Raw genomic sequence first — 22,290 nt, forward strand, 5'->3', positions numbered from 1 at the left:
ACAAGGCCCTGGTCCATCAGCTCTGTAGAAATGAATTTCCACATAGAGACAGAAAGTAGTGAAGCAAGTAAAGTGTTTATTAGGAGGGAAAAGAGTACGTGTGGATAGACACATGGGTGGGCTCAGAGAGAGTCACGCCCTCGTGGTAGTTTGAATCACTTTTACAGGGCATTTCTTCCGGTTTTCCTTTGGCCAATCATCTTGCTTTGCCTGGTTCTGAATCTGTATTTGGTGTCTCTCAGGGTCCTCCCATGTGTGGGCGTGTACCTCTTAGCCAAGATGGATTCTAGCAAAGAGGCCTATGGGTAGGTTGACATAACTTACTATGAAGTGACGCCCCCTCCCTTTTGACCTCCGAGGAGCCTTTCTGCGCATGTGTAGTCTCCTTGACTTTGAGAAGGAGGAATGTGTGGTCTTTTATCTCTTATCTGGGCAGGGCTCAGCTCCTCTCTCCTGCCATTTTGGAGTATTTGTCCTCAGGGGAGAAACTGTTCAGCCTGGGGCCCATCTATCTCCTGCCTCAGGGGGAGGATTTACTTTGTAATTTATTTTTTTCATTTTAATGTTTGTGATGAAATAAATATACTAAAATTGAAATTTAGAAAGAAATTAACAATCAAGCCTCCAGAAGGTACATCCACATGCAAGCATGTGGGTGTGCTTTGCATACGTAAGCAAAAAGGGAGACCTGGAACTAGATAGGACCAGACCTTCACATCCCAAGAGTAAGCAACATTTTATAAATTGTGTAATCCTACTCTATTTCTGTAGCGCCAGAGTGCCAGAGTGTGAAAATAGAGCATCTGGGTGTTTTTCCGAAAATAAAAGAAAGCAGCAATTACCTGATTAAAACCCTCACAGCAGTGCATCACTACCTGTAGGATAACATCTAAACTTCCTGACCTAGCCCACCTGACAGTCACAATCAGGTCCTTGCCCTCCTTTTCCTTCCCTCCCATACACCTCATATCCTAAACACACATATACCTTAAACCCATGGCCTTTTCACTCTGCTCCCTTTGCCCATGCTACCTGCCCTTCTCTTGCTGTTCTTCAAGACCCTGCTTTAATGTTACCTCTACTATGACGCTTCCCGATTCATCCTCTCTCCTTCCCACAAAATTAGAACGTCTCTATTCCACGCTCCCTTGGCCCTTTCTACATCATTCTATCACATCACTCTCACATTGTTTTCATCACTACATATCTGTCTCCTGCCAAGAACATGTATTTCCCCAGAGCAGGAATCTCTTCACACCAAGCATAATCTGTGTTCACCATAGACGTCAAGGAATGTTATTGAGTGAATGTGTGTAAAGAAATTGCACTGATTATTTTTGCTGTTAGGCAAAAGTCCACCAGTTATCTCTAGCGATCAAATATAACGGGTGATGTTTATCTCCGATTTGAAAAATCCAAAGGATTTTCCCAGAAGCCTTTCCAAGAAACTATGATCACCTTACAACAACTATTCTGGTAAATCAGGAGAAATGACTTTCACCTGAGCTACTTCGAGTAACTGCGGGTGAAGGATGGCCAAGTGAGAGGAACTATTCAGATTAGTCTTTTTATTACTTAATTTCACTTTAAAAATGCCAGCATTACTTCATGCTGCACAAAATCTTCGAAGGAAGGCTAAAGGGCTGATGGTCCAGTTTTTTTTTCTTTCCTTGTCAAAAAGAGGAGAAAATGAATATTGTTGTCATTTGAGAGAAAAGTGCAGAAACCACAAGCCATTTGCCTGGTTAGTGACACTATTTCTCAGCACGAAATGTCACATAAATCCTATATCCTGTTTAGAGCAAGGAATTGTTATTCATCACGCACAGGGCAGCATTTGAAATTCATTTATCTGAGTTCCGTAGCCTTGTGTTAATACCTATAGTTGGAGGCTCTGATTTCATTCTCTGGAGCAACGAGGACCTCACAGACAGCGATCTGCATGCATGGGATTTTGTACAAGAGTCAAGATTTGGTCCCAAGAGAAGGGCAAATAAGAATAAAAAAAGGGACTTCCCTGTTAGCGCAGTAGTTAAGAATCCACCTGCCAATGCAGGAGACATGGGTTCGAGCCCTGGTCCGGGAAGATCCCACATGCCACGGAGCAGCTAAGCCCATGCGCCACAACTACTGAGCCAGCGCTCTAGAGCCCGTGAGCCACAATTACTGAGCCTGTGTGCCACAACTGCTGAAGCCCGTGCACGTAGAGCCCGTGCTCCGCGACAAGAGAAGCCACTACAATGAGAAGCCTGCTCACCGCAACGAAGAGTGTCCCCCGCTCGCCACAACTAGAGAAAGCCCATGTGCAGCAACGAAGACCCAATGCAGCCAAAAATAAATTAATTAATAAATAAATTAATAATAATAAAAAAAGAATACAGAAGAAAACAAAACAGAGCTAAAAGAAAGAGAAAAAAAGAAACAAAAAAACCCAGAGAGCAACCTATTAATCCGGGAAGAAAATGCATTTCATCATTTTCATTATTAGAACTCCCTTTGTTTTTACCCTCAGTCAAGTCAGTCAACGTAAGTTTCCTTTCCCATTTAATTCCCAAGGGGCACCTTTGATGTCCAGGAAAAGTACCAAGCTGAATGGTTCCGAAAATCTATTTACTCCTAGTAGAAATACTACACAGGAGACCACTTCTGTTCTTGCCCCCATCTTTCTCCTCCTCTTGTTTCCTATAGGGAATGGTGTGAAAAACCCCAAACCGAAGGCTTACGTGCCACGTCCAGGAACTACAAAGAATGGGGACTGGGGCTGCCACATCCTCCTCCTCATCCTGGCGTGGGGTGAGGAGCCTCGAGAGCGGGTGTGGAGGGAGGATGTGCTCTAGCGAGATGAGCAGAAGTCGAGTGCCCGGCCCTGCTTCCAGGAGGAAAAACAGTGCAGAGTGGACCTGCCACCACTCAAGCTTACAGGTTGTCAGGAGGGCGCTGTCCTTTATTTTATTCTCAAATTTAGAGGAATAAGCCACTTATCCCCACTCTGTAGTTCCAGGTCTATCATATGTTTCCTGGTTAGTTCTTCTTTTTTGAAATTCAATTTCCTCCAGACACATATATCCAAATGCCCATGAGATGTCTCGCTCAGTCTGGGCAACGCGAAACTCATCCTCTTCTTCCCTAAACGTGCTCCTTCTCCGGCTGTCTCTTCTGTCTCAGGGTATTGGCACCACCTCGATCCCAGCCACACGGGCTAATAATTGAGAAATCACCTCATTTCCACGCTCTCCTTCAAACCCACCCTCCCACCCCAGAACCACAACACCAGTTACTAAATTCTGGCTAATTTATCTCCCAATTATTTCTCAGTTTCTCCCACCAGCCTTCTCTTTTTCCACTCTAGTTCACCATTTCTTCTTGAAAAGCACTTTTTGGTGCGTAGGAGACACTTAATGAATGTTTGGCTTTGATGGAATGAAAAAGTATCCTCCCATCCATTTATTATAGGGTGAATGACTACCAGATTCTCTAGAGTTGGGCTGAAGAGGGAAAATAGAACAGGATTTCATGAGATGCCTGAGAGGAAGTAGTGATCAAAGGGGAGATAACCCAATTTTCCTCTGCTTTCACCAGCCTATCACTGAAATACTTCATAGTTGACCCTCTGTCCTGTCTTTTTTTTTTTTTTCCCCTGACACTCAGCACTTTATTAGTGAGGGGCTGTAGTCTGGAAAAGGGGAGGCTGGGATGGACCAGCACCCATCTCGGGGGATTTTCCCGGACATCAGGCGTTCCTCCACGCAGGTTTAGAGGAAACACCTTCACGGATCAAATCCCCAGAGAGCAGCGCTGTGACTGCCAAGCAGCAGGGGTAGGAGGGGCGCCCGGGGCACAGCGGGGCTCCTGGGGCAGCAGGGCCTCGATGGCAGGCTCGAGGTCGAGGGTCAGAAAGCGGCGGCTGTACGTGTGCACGGCACGCCTTTCGGGCCCACCAGGAGCTTCTGGAAGTTCCAGGGGACGTCGCTGCGACACGCCGCAAACCAGGCGAGGACCTCGGGGTCGGTCACGAGGGCAGGGGCGTCGACACTGGGCGTGCGCAGCGCCTCGCGGCGGCGAAGAGCGGGTGCGCCTGCGCGCCGTTCCCCTCGCCCTTGGCCCGGAGCCTGAGCCCGGGCTCGAACCCGCCGTCTGGTCGGACGTACCTGAGGCCCTTCAGGATCTCCTCGTTCTTGGCATTTTCCTGCGGGAGAGAAGAGCAGCTGGGACCCGGGACCGTGACGGGAGGGGAAGCCTTCTGACCGCAAACACGGAGTTTGCCCATGAGTCCCTGGACTGTTGCCTTTCTTGCAGAACCCCTGGGTGGACTTGAACGCCAGCCGGGACGAGCGCCGGCGGGAAGCGAGCCGGAGGCCCGCCTCTCCACGCCCAGGGCGCGCGCGGCCGCGGCGCCCGCCGGCGCTCCTGACCCGGGTCGCGCTCCCACTCCCGCTCCGCCCTGCGCACCTGTTGCCTAAACTGCTTGCTCGGGAAGCCGAGCGCGACCAGGCCCGGGGCCCACCGGAGGTGCCGCCGCTGCAGCTCATTCATTTGGGTGTGGTCCCGGACCGTCTTGCCTCCGAGCGACGCCACGTTCTCAGTGAGCAGCGCCTTGGCCCGCAGGGAGCCCAGGCTCACGGGTTCCCCACCGGCCAGCGGGCGCGCAGAGGAGGGGACACGGAGCGCCGAGCTGCGCACGTGGCCAGGGTGTGTCGGAAAGGGGAGAGCCGCGGGCTCGAGAGCCCCTCTGTCCTAACTAAGTCCTTTTGCAGCTAGGCTCTGCGCATGGAATAGTATCCAGTGATCTCAGTCATCTATGGGTTACAAGAGTGCTTTTCGAAAACCCCAATTGCCTGGAATCTTGTTGAAATGCAGACTCTAATCGAGGAGGTCTGGGTGAAGCCTGAGCTTCCTAAAAAGTTCCCGGTGATGCTGAGGCCGCTGGGTGACAAAAGCTTAGATAATCTCTTTCAGAGTAAAATGTCATTGCCACAAACCATAACCCTGTCACTATTGAAGCATTAAAAGTGACTCAAGGCTCTGCAAGCCTCCAGGTTAAGTAGTTTCAGAGCACGTGAGGACCAGAGCAGGACAGAAGAGGGCAGGAAATGGATATGGGCTGGTTAGTGGAAAATTTCTGCAGCTCATCAGCCCTTAAAATAAAAGCTTCAGACTGGATTGAGAGTTCTCATCCTCTTTGTAGAAATGCGTGACCATTCAAAAACATGTCATCCCTAAGGACATCGTGGGGATAAGGCCACTCTTGACATGGTCTGTTGGACGCTCTGACCAAGAGTCGAGGTCAGGTCTAACAGGAAGCAAACAACAGGTGGTGGCCACCTCAGGCTAGTCCCCTTCTCTACCTATTTTGGCTTTGGACACCACACAGAGAATCGGACCGCAAACTCCCTCTTCACCCGACAAGTCAAGTCTTTTTAAGGACCCTGGGCAAGTATGTATTGGTTCAGACACTATTCTAAATAAAAGGGCTGGCTTTTCCAAGTAAATTCCTGCTTTCTTTTCCGAGGAGCATCCTCATGTCTAAGAAAACATAAGTAGGAGAGAATGGTTTCCACACACTAAGACCTACTCCAGATGCATTGAAAACTCAGCGAAAGAAGCCAGGGCAAACTGATCATGGGAAACATAGGACATTTGGATCAGAATGTTAGCCTTCGAGTTCATCCTCTACAAAGCCATAGAATGCAAACTGCTGAGGCTTCGCACATCCAGCTTAAAGGGAAAAAGGATTCTCTGACCTCATTGCCTCAGAAAAGCTCAATAGGTCACATTTCCGGCTTGGGCCACCAAGCCCTCCTTTGGCTTTTCCTTCCTATGCACAAAATTTCAGAAGTCACTGTGTGGCTGAATTTCCTTCGGTAACAGAAAAAACAGTCATTATTGTTGAATGCAAGGAACTGATCTGACCTAGAGTCAATGATTTCTTCCTGCAAGTGACAAAGCCTGTTTCCTCCAGCTGATAATGAAACCCTGGAAAGGCACTGAACATGCATTTTCAAAAGCAAATCATCCATGGCAAGGATGCAGTCCTGTACCTTTTTCAATCAAAATTTGAAGGATCGTATTTTAAAACAATTTTTTCTATTGTGGTAAAACGTATGTAACATAAAATTTACCATTTTAACCATTTTTAAGTGTACAATTCAGTGGCATTATGCACTTTAAGAATCATATTTTTAAAATAAATAGCTATAAATGGGTCCCTAGTCTCTCTGAAGAAATATACTCAATAAGGGCAACAAAGAAAGAGCTACAGTTTTCATTCCAGAGAAGGATGGAAAACTGTGATACTTCCATAAGAATAATTTAAAGGTCTAGAGCAAGGGGAAAAAAAAATCCTATATCCTTCTTTTCCAGGGAAGGTGAGCTAGTGTATTAAGGAGATCTCTACTCACCTCTCAGCTTCAGGAGAGGTCCCTCAATATTTGCTGGATGAACTGTCTGTGTGGCCAGCAGGCCTGTTCTGGGCTCATGCCATTTGCAAGATTCACTGGTAGAGAGTATATCTTCCTACACATGGAGAAAAGATAGTCTCCCTATCCCACATAAAAGAGTACGGTTTAGGGAAAAACTGTACTAGGCTTTGGGGTCAGAAAGATCTGGCTGGAACACCAGTTCTGCTGCCTCTGGTGTCGTTGCAAGTTCCTTAAGCACTTTGCTATAAGATGAGGATTAATATTAGTATCTACTTCACAGGGTGGTCATAAGGGTTAAATTGAATAAGAGGATTAGTCAGGATACAATAGGTTCTGCTGCAGTAACAAATGAACCCCAATATTTCAATGGCTTCACCTGATAAAATTTTACTTCTTGCTCATGTCACAATCTGAGGGGGGCAGGTGGCTTTCCTCCAAGGGTGATCAAGGATCTGGGCTGCTTCCAAATAGCATCTCTGACATCTTGGAGGTCTTTGCTTCCTGATGAATGTAGGACCCACACTGGCTCTTTACACCCTTGGCCTCAAAGTAGCTATGTCTTTCCTGGTTACAGTTCTTTGGAAATAAGCATGTATATCAGTCAGAATCTGAGCAAAAAAGAAACAAACAAAAACAGATGGCACGCTCTAAAGGGCCACTTATTTAATGGATTATTTACAAAGGTGTAAGCAGGGTTAAAAGAAATCAGAAGGGATGGTGAGACCTCCCAAGACTGCCAACAACTCAGTGCAGGTCCTGGATTTTCAGTAGCTGAAGCTCAGGGAGCAGATGTGAGATGGGAGTCTGGAAATAGATAACCTGATCTCTCTCTCCTCTCATGTTTCTGACTCTGGCTGTTGCCTCCCAGTGATCAAACTCAACTACACACCAGAAGTCAGTGGAGCCTGGGGGATGCATCCACGCAAGTTCAGCTTCCTGGGGGGGCCCAGAGCAGGGTGGAAAAGTGGATCTGGACCAGCAGGTGGAGAATCCCCACCACAACATGCAGAAGGCTTAGCAATGTTCTGAGTACATAGTGGGCACTGAAAAAAAATGAGTGAAAGAAGTTAAGAAATTATGAAAAAAATATTTAAATGTAACTTATGTTTATTGAGGTCCTTACAGTTCACTCTACTTCTGACAAAGAGAAATATACATTTGCTAAGGAGAATTTTTCTCTCCACAACACAGATTTTTCAACAAGGGCTCAGTGTCCAAAGCTGGGCTGTCCTTTCTCTCTCCCCAAAGATGAGTTTAACGGGAAGAATAATGTTTTGTTTGCAAAGCAAGAAACATCGATAGCTCCGCCCCGAAGAACTTTATCTGTGCAGCCAGTAATTACAACCTAAGTTGGGTTGAATGGCACAGTTACCCTGATAACTGCTGTTACTGTTTTCACTCTTTCACTTGCCAACAAGATCCTCTGGTCCCTTATCTTGTACTGGGGCCAACCCAACAAGAGCGGGAGAAGTTGAAATTCTGACACTTCAAAGCACAGGACAGTGTGAACAAGCTGGTGAGTTGTGTTGGGCTTTGCTAAGTAATGGGCTGGGTTCAGTGCCAGTAAAGAGCTTTGGAGAGCAGTGCTCGATGTTTATTCATATATAGTTTCTCATTCTGCACGTAAGTGAAATCATCTTTTCCAAGGATCAAATTCATTTCTTATTGCTTTCCTCCAATTCAGTATTTTGATGTCAGAAACTCAGGGAAGTTTTGAATTTGAAGGAAATTTAGAAGTCGTTTTGCCCAACCTCTTCACACACCATCGATGCCTTGGAGAGACTGGGGTTCAGCCTCTCCCTGAGCCCATTCAGTGATGGGACACTTCCTGGTGCAAGCAGCTCCTGTGCGTGTGCTTTGAGCCAGGTAGGGAGCTCTGGCGGCGTTATCTCCTTTAGTCCCCACAGCCCCCTGAGGCAGCTACTATCATAAGCCCCACTTCCCAAGTCAGGAAACCAGAGCAGAGAAGTAACTTGCCCAAGGACACACAGCTAAACCACACTGAAGCAGGAGCTCAAACCCAGGTCTGTTTTTCTCCAAACCCCAAGCTCATCTCCATTAGGGTCTCCAAGTACCTTTTTGGACACTCCGTCCCCACCAGGAACTCTCTGAAATATTCTTACCTGTAGCGCCCATCATTTTAGCTAATCACTGTAAGTTTTACATGATATCAGAAAGTGGGAATGAAAAAAAACTGTTCCTGATAATTTACATTTTGTACCACTTTACTGTTTACGGAGCATGTCAGTAGTTTCACTTGAGCCTTTCAACAGTTCTTTGAGATAGTTATCACTATCTCTAGTTTACCTGTTAGAAAGTTGAGTTTCACAGCCATAAAAAGGAATGAAATAATGTCATTCGCAGCAACATGGATGGACCTAGAGATTGTCATACTGAGTGAAGTAAGTCAGACACAAAAAGACAAATATGATATCGCTTTTATGTGGAATCTAAACAAATTGGTACAAACGAACTTATTTACAAAACAGATATAGAGTCACAGATGTAGAACACAAACTTATGGTTACCAGGGCAGTGGGGGGAGGGATAAACTGGAAGATTGGGATTGACATATACACACTACTGTACATAAAATAGATAGCTAATAAGGACCTACTATATAACACAGGGAACTGTTCTCAATACTCTGTAATGACCTATATGGGAAAAGAATCCAAGAAAAGAGTAGATATATGTATACGTATAACTGATTCACTTTGCTGTACATCTGAAACTAACACAACATTGTAAATCAACTATACTCCAATTAAAAAAAAAAAGAGGGGACTCTCCTGGTGGTCCACTGGTTAAGATTTCACCTTCCAATGCAGGGGGTGTGGGTTCGATCCCTGGTCAGGGAGCTAAGATCCCACATGTGTCGCAGCCAAAAAACCAAAACGTAAAACAGAAGCAATATAGTAACAAATTCAATATAGACTTAAAAAAAAAAAAGAAAGTTGAGTTTCAGAGAGTGGGCACATGGTCATATGTGTAAGAGGGTGGTAGAGCCAGGAGCAGAGCCCAGTTCCTTTAGATTTTGGTCCTATGCTCTTTTCACTACTCCATGCTATTGACAGCAAAAGGTGAAACGAGGTATCACTTTTGTCCTGGATTCCATATTACTTCCTGTCTTGTACTGGTGCACCATGGCTTTCTGAACTGTTGCATTTAGGAGGTTCAGTCTTTCTAATAAATCTGCCTCACATCTCCTTAGATCTGAATCCCAATGAAAAATTCTGTCTCCATCAACTTTACTACCTGACCTCGACCCAAACTAGTATCTGCCCTGCTTCATCAACCGTGTTTGTGGGACTGTATCTTAGGGACAGTGGGGCAGATCAGACAGAAAGCAATCTAGAGCCACGGCAGTACAATGATGCTTCTATTTGGTCCACAGGATGCCAAACAGCTGCTTCTAAATATCCAGATGTTTGGCATCATGTAGAACAAAACTTTGATTCATTGGCCAAATATTCCATTGTCATCTAATTAATCAACATATGCGTGAATGTTTTGTCATCTCACAGACTTATGTTTGCTTAGAAGTGACTAGATTTTAATATTTCAGATTCCAGAAAGTATCTCTCAACAAAAGCCCCCCCCACTATTTTCCAATGCATAAGTCTTCCTTTCTTGTTGCTCGCCAATCTGACAAAGAGAGAAAAGTCCCACACATTTTACAAACTATTTAATCAGCTAAATGCATCTGCATCAAAGGCCAGTGTGTTCTTCTGTTGAGATAAAAGCAAATCTTGGTTTTCCCTAGTGTGATGAAGCCCAAACCCATGTAAGCAAGACACATTAAACATTCCTTACTGTCTTTGAGTTCATTTAATTTATTTTTTTATTTAGGTATAATTGACATATTACATGATATTAGTTTCAGGTGTACAATGTGATGATTTGATATTTATACATATTATAAAATGATCACCACAATAGGTCTAGTGACCATCTGTCCCCACACAGAGTTACAAGATTTTTTTTTCTTGTGATGAGAACTTTTAAGATTTGCTCTCCCAATAAACATGTTAAAAAAAAAAAAGATTTGCTCTCTTAGCAACTTTCAAACATCTTTGGTTTTATATCCTGTACTTTACATAAACTATTTAGTGAAAATTATTTCACTGTTTTTCCTAATTGTTGTTCTCTTGCATGGCTACCTGGAAACACATTTTCCAGGAAATTTGCAATGAGGACCGGAAGTGGTCCAGTGAACAAGATTTCTAAGCTTTCTCTCCAGAAGCAGTGATAGCTTTCTCCTCCTTGAGATCCTTAGATACAGCTTAAATGTCTTTACTCCCTTTTGGACCCATTAACCTGCTGCTGCTCAAATTACTCATAGTATCTACTTTGTATTAAGCTATCACTACAGGTGTCAGACTCTGTGCTAAGTGCTTTCAAGACAGGACTCATTTAATTCTCTCAAGAAGCCTTTTTGGTATATGCCATGAAGAGCACCAGTTTGCAAATGAGGAAACTGCAGCTTAGAGAGGATCATCAATTTGTTCAAGGTCACACAGCTACTGGGCCTCGGAGCTGGGACTCTGAACCCCAGCCTAGTTGCCTCCAGAGCCCACGTGCTTAATCCCTTACCCCTCTGCTTTCAAGGTGATAGTCCTCAAACACGGAATGGAATCCACCTGCCCAGAGCGAAGCCCAGCACAGGATGGTCCTTCCCTGACTTTAGGCCTCCTGTTCTCCTGTTCCCCTGAGGACTCCTGTTCCTCCCGCATCCTAAGGTTCAACCCCACAGACCGCAAGTCGTTCCCCAAACACCATACCTTTTTCTCCTCCCTTCATTCGCACACTCCACATGGAGCATCGCACATGCCCAAACTCAGTGTCTCCGTGCCCAACATCTTCCATGGGAAAATCCCCACTCGTCCAGCAAGGATCACTCAAAGGTTAACGCCTCCCCAAAGTCCACCTGACCCCATGCTGGACCCCTCTTCTCCCATCATACCTTCCTTGGTTACAGTACCTAACACCTTTATCGTCCTTAGTGTGCCGGTCACGTGTTTTGAAATAATTCGTTTGCCTGTCCAGCTCTCTCATCAGCCCGGGAGCTTCTTGAGGAAGGGGCTGATCTCATCTCTGTGTCTCCAGGGCCTGGCACAATAGGTTCTCAATTGGTGTTTATTGAATAAAAGATGAACTAAATATGCACAGGTGGTGATGATGTGTGAGTGATTACTAACATTTATTTAACACCTCCATGGAATTCAAACTGCTCAAAATTTGTGTTTCTATAGATTTCATTAGGACAGGACTCAATTTTTGTCTTCACAATCCTCCAGGCAGAGAGTTTCTGCTTTTGCTTTCTGTACGACTGTGAAATTAACTTTTAATGAGAGAGAGAGAGAAATAGACACAGAGAGAGAGGGAGGGAAGGAGAGAGAGAGGGAGACAGAGAGAGAGAGAGAGGAAGGGGAGAGAGAGAGGAAGGGGAGAGAGAGAGAGAGGAAGCGGAGAGAGAGAGAGAGAGCGCTCTTTTTCTCTGCATCTCAATCCCAAAGTCTCAAGGAAGATTCGATTAACTCAATTCTGACACTAGAACGATCACCACCAATAACCACATTATCCTAACACGACTGTTCCCATAATAACCATGTCGTTGGGAGGAAGAGGCAATTCCATTAAGTGAGAATGGGGGTGGGATGCTGAGCAAAGAAAACAACAGATGTCTGCGATAGTCCGCTGACATCAGGGCTGAAAAACAATCTCTTACAGGGTTAGCAAAACCTTGTTTAGGAAATCATCCCTCTCACTGTTTTGGAGATTTTAATAAGGGCCTCTTAAAGACCAAAAGGTCACCCAAACTCAGAGAAATGCTTTTGTAACAGAGGCATTACAGGCCTGATGGATGGGATATTTAGGGGCATAAAAGGTTTCTCAGAGTCTTCAAATGTAGGGAGTTGTGAGGTCCTTTCATAAAGCCAGAGACCTCTGCTTATTGACATGGATACTTGTGTCACTGGTAGAAGTTACTGGGCAGGTAAGTTCTAAAAGTAAAAATCTGCCAGCACCAACATCTGCAAAGCAAATGGTATCTAGAAGCCTGGAAGCACTGGGTCCAAGTCATCACCCAGTGAAACAGGTTCTGTATTCGAGAATGGATTACTTCATCTCTCAGAGTTTCTCTTTCCTCAGCTGTGAAAATGAAACAGATAACAAAGCCATCTTCACTGAGTTCCAGGAGGATCAAGTGAAACAAAGTGTAGAAAGCCTAGATATACAAATGTTATTTACTTGTGTTATTTTAGGGAGAAACAGAAAATAATGGAAGTACTCATTTAGAAGGGAATGGTAAATAAGGTTGTGTAACTACTCATATTTTGACATTAAATTTTTCTCAATAATTAAAATGGAAACAACAAAAAACTATGGGGAAATGACGGTGGTACAGGTTAAATGTACCATGAAGATGATTAATGTTATGTTTTTCTACTATAATTTTATAAACAACATGAATACATATGAAAAAGAACTAGAAAGGGAGTTCAAATAAAAACTATTTGGAGGCATCCCTGGTGGCGCAGTGGTTAAGAATCCGCCTGCCAATGCAGGGGACATGGGTTCGAGCCCTGGTCCGGGAAGATCCCACATGCCACAGAGCAACTAAGCCCGTGCGCCACAACTACTGAGCCTGCGCTCTAGAGCCCGCGAGCCACAACTATTGAGCCCTCACTCTAGAGTCTGCGAGCCACAACTACTGAGCCTGTGTGCCACAACTACTGAAGCCCACGCGTCTACAGCCCGTGCTCCACAACTAGAGAAGCCACCACAGTGAGAAGCCTGCGCACCGCAACAAAGAGTAGCCCCTGTTTGCTGCAACTAGAGAAAGCCCGCACACTGCAATGAAGACCCAACACAGACAAATAAATAAATAAATAAATAAATAAATTTATTTTAAAAGAAATACAGCATCTTAAGCAGAGGTGGGAGCATGGAGGTAGGGCACACGTGGGCAAGTTGGCACAATTCCCAATTTTTTTCCCTACCCACAATCCATTTGTCCTTCTTCTGGTATCTGCACTCAGTCTTCCTCTGGTAGGACTCCCCCCCTCCTATGTCAACATGTTCCAGGGGCAGATGCACCAGAGCAGATTGAAGGTTGAAGTCAATCAGTATATCTGTCAAGACACGTGAAGTCCCTGAGATCTTACCCTACTTGCAAGAAAGCAAGTTAGTCTGCTACCATTTTATGGATGCTGGGAGAGAACATAAGACTCCTTGACAAACTCACACACACACAGACACACACACACGGTATTACAGCAAAAGCAGCAGCCAGAGTGTCAGCAATTTGCACTGTTCCCCAAGCTCCAATCCCCAGCGTGACAATAAGGGCCAGATGACACCTGCATACGTAGTGGGTGGCGTTACAGCAGAGGAATTCAGAGCGGAGGGACCTGTAGACTGTGAGCAAGCAGAGAATACTGTGACCAGCAACGAGTCAGTCTCCCTCCCCAGCTCCCACCCTGAAAGCTGTGGTCAAACTCTAGCACCTTCACCTACTTGGTTGCCTATGTGACCAGGTACAGAGCTGCTTGGGAGAAGGACAGGCCATGCACACCAAGCAGGTATGTGCAAGATGCTCAGGGCCATGATTCTCCTGACAGTATCATATTTTCTTGGCCATATACAGGGATGTGCATGTGATCCAACCAGAACTACTGAGATGAAATGAAACCTTTGAATCTTTTGCTTCAGAGGACAGGCATCTTACTTCCCGCCCCACCTCTACCTCAGAGGAGAATCTAGAAGAGCCGTCTTGTGACCAGTAAAGTCTGTATGAGAATGGAGTCCACTCAAAGAAAGCAGAATTGAGAAATGGAGAGATCAGGAAAATTGATTCTGGTGTCGTCATTTGATCCACAGTATAAAGCCAGGCTTAAAACCAAGCTGTCTACCTCCAGAGTTTCCATTTATGGAAGGCAATTTAGGTACAGTTTTCTGCCACTTGCCATCAACAGAGTCCTAACAGACACAAATATCAATGTAAACCTGTATTAGTCAGGGTTCTCCAGAGAAACAGAACCAATAGAATAGAGAGAGAGATCTAGCTCTCTCTCAGTAGATAGATAGATGATAGATAAATCTAGAGGGAGAGAGAGAAAGAGAGAGTGATAGAATGATAGAGAAGAGAGAAAGAGAAAATGATAGAGAAGAGAGACTTATTATAAGGAATTGACTCATGTGATTATGGAGGCTGACAAGTCCCAAGATCTGCAGTTGGTAAGCTGGAGACACAGCAGCACTGATGGGGTAGTTCTAGTCTGAAGGCCAGGAAGCTTAAGACCCAGAAAGAGCCAATGTTTCACTTTGAGTCTGAAAGCAGGGAAAAAATCAATGTCCCAGTTCAAAGTTGTCCGGCAGGAAGAATTCTCTCTTACTCACAGGAAGGTAGGGCTTTTGGTCCTCTTCAGGCCTTCAACTGATTGGATGGAGCCCACACACTTCAGGGAGGGCAATCTGTTTTACTCAGTCCACCAATTCAGATATTAATCTCACCAGAAACACCCTCAGAGACGCACCCAGAATAATGTTTGACCAAATGTCCAGGCACCCTTTAGCTCCATCAAGTTGACATGTAAAATTAACCATCACAACACTTTATTAAATTGCATTTATCAAATGTTATGAATGTGCCTAAGTCTTCCTTTGGTGAACTTATAAAAAGTCCCTAAGTGATTCAACTTCACAATTTTTATTCTTCCAGACTCTTGAAAAAATGGAGCTGTTTAATGAATCATTTGTTGATTCATTTCATCCAAGGTTTTGCAGGGGTTTTAAGAACCTAGAACTCTATTTTCACAGTTGTGTTGTTCCCGAGACTAAATTAAATCTGCTGGGTCAAACCTCTCCCTCTGTTATAAGAGCTATTCCCCTATACGCATCTCTCCTTTTCCTGAAATAGAAATAGGACCAAAAAAAGAGGGGGGAGAGAGAATTTTTCAAGATAAAAAAACTGTTTGGATTTTCTTATGCTATTTTAAGTTCACAATCCTGTCCATTTGATATTCATTTTACATGCCTGGCTTTCATCACAATGATTATCATTTAATTACATTTTAGCTGAAACAGCCATATAACATTTCAGTGACATTGAGGAAAGACTGAGCCTCACTTCCAGGCTTTTCTGCAGCCTTATATTATATCTCTGTGTTAACTTTAGAGGCTGCCTTTTATAATACAGGGGCTACGATGTAGATAATTAGTCTTCTGATGATGTCAGGTACATTAAAAATTGGCTTGATTTCATTTCCGTTCCACACAAAGTTTTCATTCATGGTTCATCCAAGGGTTTTTCCCCATTAGAAGCTTCTTCTCATGGAGCCCACAGTTCATCTGCCATGGGACCAATCAGCCCAGAAGGAAAGAAATGAATGAATGAAACCTAATTCACAATAGAGTGGGATTTCATTCTGGTCCAGCGCATTCCCTCTACCTTGGCTATATAGTGCAAACTCCTGGATGCTCCAAGAGATGCTGAGGAACTTGCCCAGCCCTTCAGTCCTCTTGGAGAGGAGCTGAGAGGAAACGTTCCCTCTTGCTGGCTCCTGACCATGGCAGAGAGACCGCAGGAATGGTGAGAACAGGACTCACCATGCTGGCTCTTACCTGCCAGCAAACAGACAAGGTCTCCTCCCCACCTCCTCCTCTCCCTCAGTCAGCTCAACAGAGAGGTTTCCCACCCTGCTCCCCACCATTCAGCCTGTGTCTGTCAACATTGGTCAGGGAGAATAGGAAGCTCTAGTTTAGGCTTGGGACAAGCCACGGTCTCTAGGCACCAGCTGTACCTGAAATAGAGCTCATGTATTACAACGAAGTTTGGCTTCTTGTTTCTTTTTTGAATCGGTTCAGAATCTGGAGGAGAGACTAGGTAACAGGTATGATCAGTTCCTTTCAAACCCCAAACATACACCAAGGACCTGGGAGAACTGGCAGAGCTAAGTAGGTTACTGTAATAACTTGATACCAAGTTCCTAAGGCGGAGAGGAGATAAGATGGCAGAGTAGAAGGACGTGAGCTCACCTCTTATTACAGAAACACCAAAATCACAACTAACTGCTGAACAACCATCGACAAAACAAACAAACAAAACAATGCTGGAACCTACCAAGTTCCTAAGAAAACATTCTCAGAAGACTAAAGGCACTCAGAAAAGTGGGGACCCCTTTTTCTCTTCCATTCTTTTCCACATCCCATCAAACATATAAGGCAGTTGTGAGATATTATACACAGTATAAAGGGCAGTATTTAGTCACAAGCTAGACCTTTGAGTTCCCCTTTAGCTCCAGCTTTTGAAGTGCAACCTAAATGATTAAACAAAAACTGCAGTTCATGTTTGCAAAGTAAATGACTATCAAACTTATGAATCTGATGATCTCTATTAAAAAAACTAAAAACAATGTATTGAGAGATAAAAGAAGACTTGAGTAAATGAGAAACAGCATGTTCCTGGAGAGGAACACTAAATTTTTATAAGCATGCTAATTGTTCTCCAATTAACTTACTGTTTTAATGCAGTTCAAATCAAAATGTCAGAAATAGTTTGGAAATTTCACAAAATGATTTTATTTTTTCCCCTCACTTTTTTATTATGCAAACTTTAAAAATAACCATAAAAAATTGGAAAAAATAGTATTAAGAACACTAATATACCCACCACTTAGATTGAATAATTATTAATACTTGCCTATTCAAGTATACATTTATGTTTGTATGTATATATTATATATGTATATATACACTATAAATATATTTATATACACATACTATATATAAATAATTATTTATACTGTGTTTTTGTGTTGTTAAATCATATGAAACCAAGTTCACCCTAAATACTTGGATATGCATCTCCTCAAAATAAAATTTCCTATATAATCACAATAACTTGATCGTGTCAAGAAGAGTGACAATTATGTCTTCATACCCATCCATATTTAAACTTTGTGATTGTCCTGAGATTGTCATTACTGCTTCTTTTCCTTCAAATCATAATCTAATCAGGGGTCACATTTTGTTATTCTGTCTCTTGAGGCTCTTTTATTGTAGGAAGCAGTCCCTCCACTTTATTTTTCATGTCTTTGGTTTTTTTGAAAATAATTTTGAGGGAATTTAAAAAATGATTTTGATCTTTTGAAAACATCAGGCCGATCCTTTTGGCCTGGATGGGCCTGATTATCCCTTCATGGTGTACTTTACCTTGCTCTTCTATCTCCTATAAAGGCTTGATTCGGTTCAGAGTCAAGATTTTTAACAAGAGCGCTACCTAGGACACATTATATGTTCCATATGGCATCACACGTGGAGGCATATAGTTCGGGTAGCCCTACAGTTCGTTAGATGGATTAGACGGTGACCACCAGGACCCTCCATTGTAAAGGTTCGGGGGTTTTCCCTTTAAAATCAAAATCAGCGAATACTCTGGGAAGAGGGGGGGACATTATTTTCAAGTATATTTGGAAGAACTAGTGGATAAAGATATCAAATAAAATTTAGAAGAAGAATAATTGAGTGACTATTCCAATCAGATATTAAAATGTATTTTTAATAGTGTGAGAGTAGAGCAAAGATTAGCCCCCTAACGGGATTAGTAGCCTGCATATAGCCTCTGTCACGTGGCTTTGGTGAGAGGACATCCACCAATGGGCTGGCACTTACCTTTAACAGTCAGGTAACTGGATAACATGCCACAGGAGCTCTGGGCTTTAGGTCTTCTTGGTCACCTTTGGGAAGTCACATGATCGCGCGTACACACACACACACACACGCACACACACACACACACACAACTGGCATGGCTATCTCCAAAGAAAGCTATGACTATATCTCAGACAGTGCATTTATCAACTCTATCCCAAGGTTTAGGATTATGTTAGGACAAAGTCCTTTTCGACAGAAACCGATTCAACAGACATACAGTATTAGAAAAGGATAGATGATGTTTGCAGATGAGAAAAAGGAAGCAAAACAAAAAATCAGGCGGACAAACAGTAAGTCAGGATGTAGGAGGGTTTCCCCTCCTATCCTGGAAGGCAGTCTTCCGATTCAGGATTGTGTGTCAGCTCCAGCCTTGAAGCTAGGGAAAAAAGTACCCAGATGATGGCCTGAGGGAGGGTCGTGAGAGAGAGTGAAGGAGAGAATACAGCGCAGCCCTAGGGAAACCGGGGGCGGGGATGAGATCTGGACCAGAAGAGCACACAGGGCCTGAGACAAAGGTGGGGGGACCTCGGGAGAACGCGGTTGTGTGGTGACATCCTGTATCTCCTGACTCTGCCCCTCTGTGTGTCTCTCTGTTTTTCTCTATACCTAACAGAAAAAAATAATTACTACCTATATTCCTCCCACCCCACCCCCGAAACGGTGCTGGGCTCTTCAAAAAGAGATGGTGTTCCTGCAAAGACCTTTGTTCTGCCATGTCCCTTGACGGGTCTCTGTGAGCAGGTTGGAGAGCAGGGACCGATGGAGGGTAACCTGTTTGTCTGAAGGAGCCACACAAATGATGGCGTGTATGATGCGAAGATACCACTGACCTTGCACTGGCTGTCTGGGAAACATAAGAATATGCCAAATAACTGTCAACTGAAAAATTACTCACAACCTAAAAGTTGAGAGTTATGTTTTATTTGGTGGGAATTTTTAGGACTTCAAGCCAGGGAGGCAGCATCTCAAGTAACCCTTAGAGAACTGCTCCCAGGAGGCGAAGGGGGGAGCTAGGATACATAGGAGTTTTGCAACAAAGGGCAGGTAGTAGGAACAAAAGATTACTGTTAATTAAAGAAAACTAGAAATCTCAAGGAATGTAGCACTTTTCTACATATGGGAAGATGCAAGAGTCTGGGCTCATTGAAATCATTCCTTAGATATGCACCTCAGCTATCTGGGGCCAGTATCCTGTATTTTCACATCCTGAGTTTCCTCAGGGCTCACCGTGGGGAGTGGTGGCAGTCTGATGGCTGCTAGATGGCAGGTATTCTTTCCTTCCTGGGTTCCCTCAGGGCTCACCAGCTTAACATAGGCTGTGGCTGCAATCGCTGATGACTGTGACATCTTTTGTTTACTGATATGGCAGGCAATATTCCATTTATCAAACCACTCCAGCCTTAAACAGAGCTGTCTGGGTAAGTCACCCTGGGGTCCTCCTCATTCTAGAGCTGCTCTCCTTGGACCAAGAGTTGATTCAATTGTCCTGACTTACATGGTGGGTTATTTTCTGCTAGTCTAACCAAAAAGAGTCTCCCCTCACTGATGTTTAGGAATGAAGAGGGCACTTCGACTACCACCATGCTGGCGTGGGTGGTCGCGTAAAGGTCTCCCATTGTTCCGCTGACAGTTTTGTCCTTTGTTACCTTCCCTTCCTCCTTCCTGAAGTCAGCACAGGCAGTGTGAAAGGGACAGTTCAGGCAGTCAGACAGACTCAAACACATGCGCTAAACCAGCTGTCCTTAGGGGAAAAGCGTGGTCCAGACCATTATACTCTTAGATAATCTAGTTCAGATAATCAAATTGCCCCGGAAATGGTCACCTCTCCCTTTTCATTTTGTTTCTTGGAAGTCACAGCTCTGACTTTATTCTTTATTCTTTCTTGGTGATGGCAACATCTAAGAACAGGCATCCAAATTAAAGAGGGCGCTGTTCACTTATGTCAGTGGAGATACGAGTCTCATCTCCAGTGATTGCCCAATAGGTCTGGAATGCTACAGGAAGGATTAAGCAAATTATGTAACATGATTCCATCAGCTGAGTGCCTTGCTTTCATCATTCTGCAGTTAAATCTTTGCAGCGTGCATTGTGAGCCCAGACTACAAGCTGGCGTAAAAAGCTTCCACTCTTGTGTATAGTGTTTTTCCACAGTTGAAAAAAATTCCTTTAAGGCACACACATTTCTTTAATAGCCATAGGCTATTGACGTTTTTAATAAAAACAAGACTGTGCTTAAAGCATAACATCTAAATAATAGAAATAGTTATGCTAATAACAACGGCTAACAGTCCTGAGGGCTTACAACTCAGTAGGTACCAGGAATGATATAAAAGCAGTCAACAAACAGTGTGGCAGAGCACTGACCAATCAGAACTGACATGGGTCTTAATCCTGCAATAGGATAGCTGAGGTCTGTTGCCATGCGGGGCACTGACCTTGTAGTTGCTGGGTCCTGAGGAGGTGAGACAGGCTGGGACCTGGGACCCTTTGCTGCAGTGCTGCAGTGCTTGTACCCGGACACACCTCTCTTCAAGCAACACAATTCAAAGAAACTATATGGGACTAAAAATAACTGCATGCAAGCGCAGTTGGGGCAAATTCTGGACAAAAGATTCAAAGAGACCAAAAAAACCCAGCTGCCACTTTTGAAGATCCTGAAGCAAAAGCAGGGTACTGCGCATGCCCCCTGCACACAACACCACCTAAGTCACCCCTCCGGCCGACCCCTGGACACACCCCTACCCTCACCCCATATAAGGAACAAGCTCGCCCCCCCCCCTCGGGGGAGCGAGCAAGCAAGGGAACTTGTTATTTGTTCTCGCTCCCCCCTGCTGCAGCAGGGGCCCCAATAAAGCCTTGCCTGAAATTCTTGTCTGGCCTCTGATCAATTTCTATTGATTAAGGAGGCCAAGAACCCTGGTCCATAAAAAAAGTGTGAGGAATCTAGGGGGAAGGTGTCTGTGTCTGGGGACACGTGCTCGGGGAAGCTATTTACTAACTGGTAAGGAAGTGGTCCACATCTGAATAATGTGTACAGATGTACCAGGTACACCGGCTGAATATCAGAACTGCCAGGCCCTGTGCTATAGCCCCTATTCCCACCACAAGCCTGTGAGGGAAGATCCGGCACTTATAACCCTTTTACAGATAAGGAAATGAAAACTACAGAGTTTAAAGATCTTGCCCAAGAGCACACAGTCAGTACAAGGAAGAAACTAATTTGGAAATAACTAATTTTTAAAAAAATTAATAGATTTTTTTGGGGGGAGCAGTTTTAGGTTGATAGAAAAATTGCGTGAAGGGTAGAGAGTTCCCATGTACCCCCTCACCAGCCCACCTTCAGTTTCTCCCATTATCAACATCTTGCATTAGTGCAGTACATTTGTCATATTTGATAAGCTGATATTGATACATTATTATTAACTAAAGTCCATAGTTTGCATTAGAGTTCACTCTTTGTGTTGTACATTCTATGAGTTTTGACAAACGTATAATGATGTGTACCCAACATTAAAATAGCGCACAGCGTAGTTTCACTGCCCTAAAAATCCTCTGTTCTCCTATTCAGCCCTCCCTCCTTCCCCCAGCCCCTGGCAACCACTGATCTTTTTACTGTCTCCATATGTTTGCCTTTCCCAGAATGTCATATAGCTCAATTATACTGTATGTAACCTTTTCAGATTGGCTCCTTTTGCTTTACAATATGCATTTAAGTTTCCTCTATGTCTTTCTGTGGTTTGATAGCTCATTTCTTCTCATCACTGAATAATATTCTTTGTCTGGATGTACCACCATTTATTTGTCTGTTGAAGGACATCTTAGTAGTTTCCAAGTTTTGGCAATTATGAACAAAGCTGCCACATACATTCCTGTGCAGGTTTTTGTGTGGACATAACTTCTCAATTCATTTGCCTAAGTACTAAGGAGCACGACTGCTGTATCGTATGGTAAGAGTGTGTTTAGTTTTGCAAACCTGCCAAACTGTCTTACAAAGTGGCTGTACCATTTTATACCCCCATCAGCAAGTAATGAGAAAGAACTAATTTTTCATATATGGTTTTATACATTTACAAAGCACTTTTAACTCTATGAACTGAACCTGGATCACAGAAAGACATATTTCTTCAAAAATAAAGCCATATTATCTCTTTGG

General features: G+C 44.0%; 1 pseudogene; it reads right to left on the reverse strand.

Moving 5' to 3' along the window:
* Positions 1-3,667: 3,667 nt before the first annotated feature.
* Positions 3,668-4,549, reverse strand: LOC133076413 (glutathione peroxidase 1-like; annotated as a pseudogene).
* Positions 4,550-22,290: the final 17,741 nt, after the last annotated feature.

This window comes from Eubalaena glacialis, chromosome 16 (assembly GCF_028564815.1).
Source record: "Eubalaena glacialis isolate mEubGla1 chromosome 16, mEubGla1.1.hap2.+ XY, whole genome shotgun sequence".
Classification (NCBI taxonomy): Eukaryota; Metazoa; Chordata; class Mammalia; order Artiodactyla; family Balaenidae; genus Eubalaena; species Eubalaena glacialis.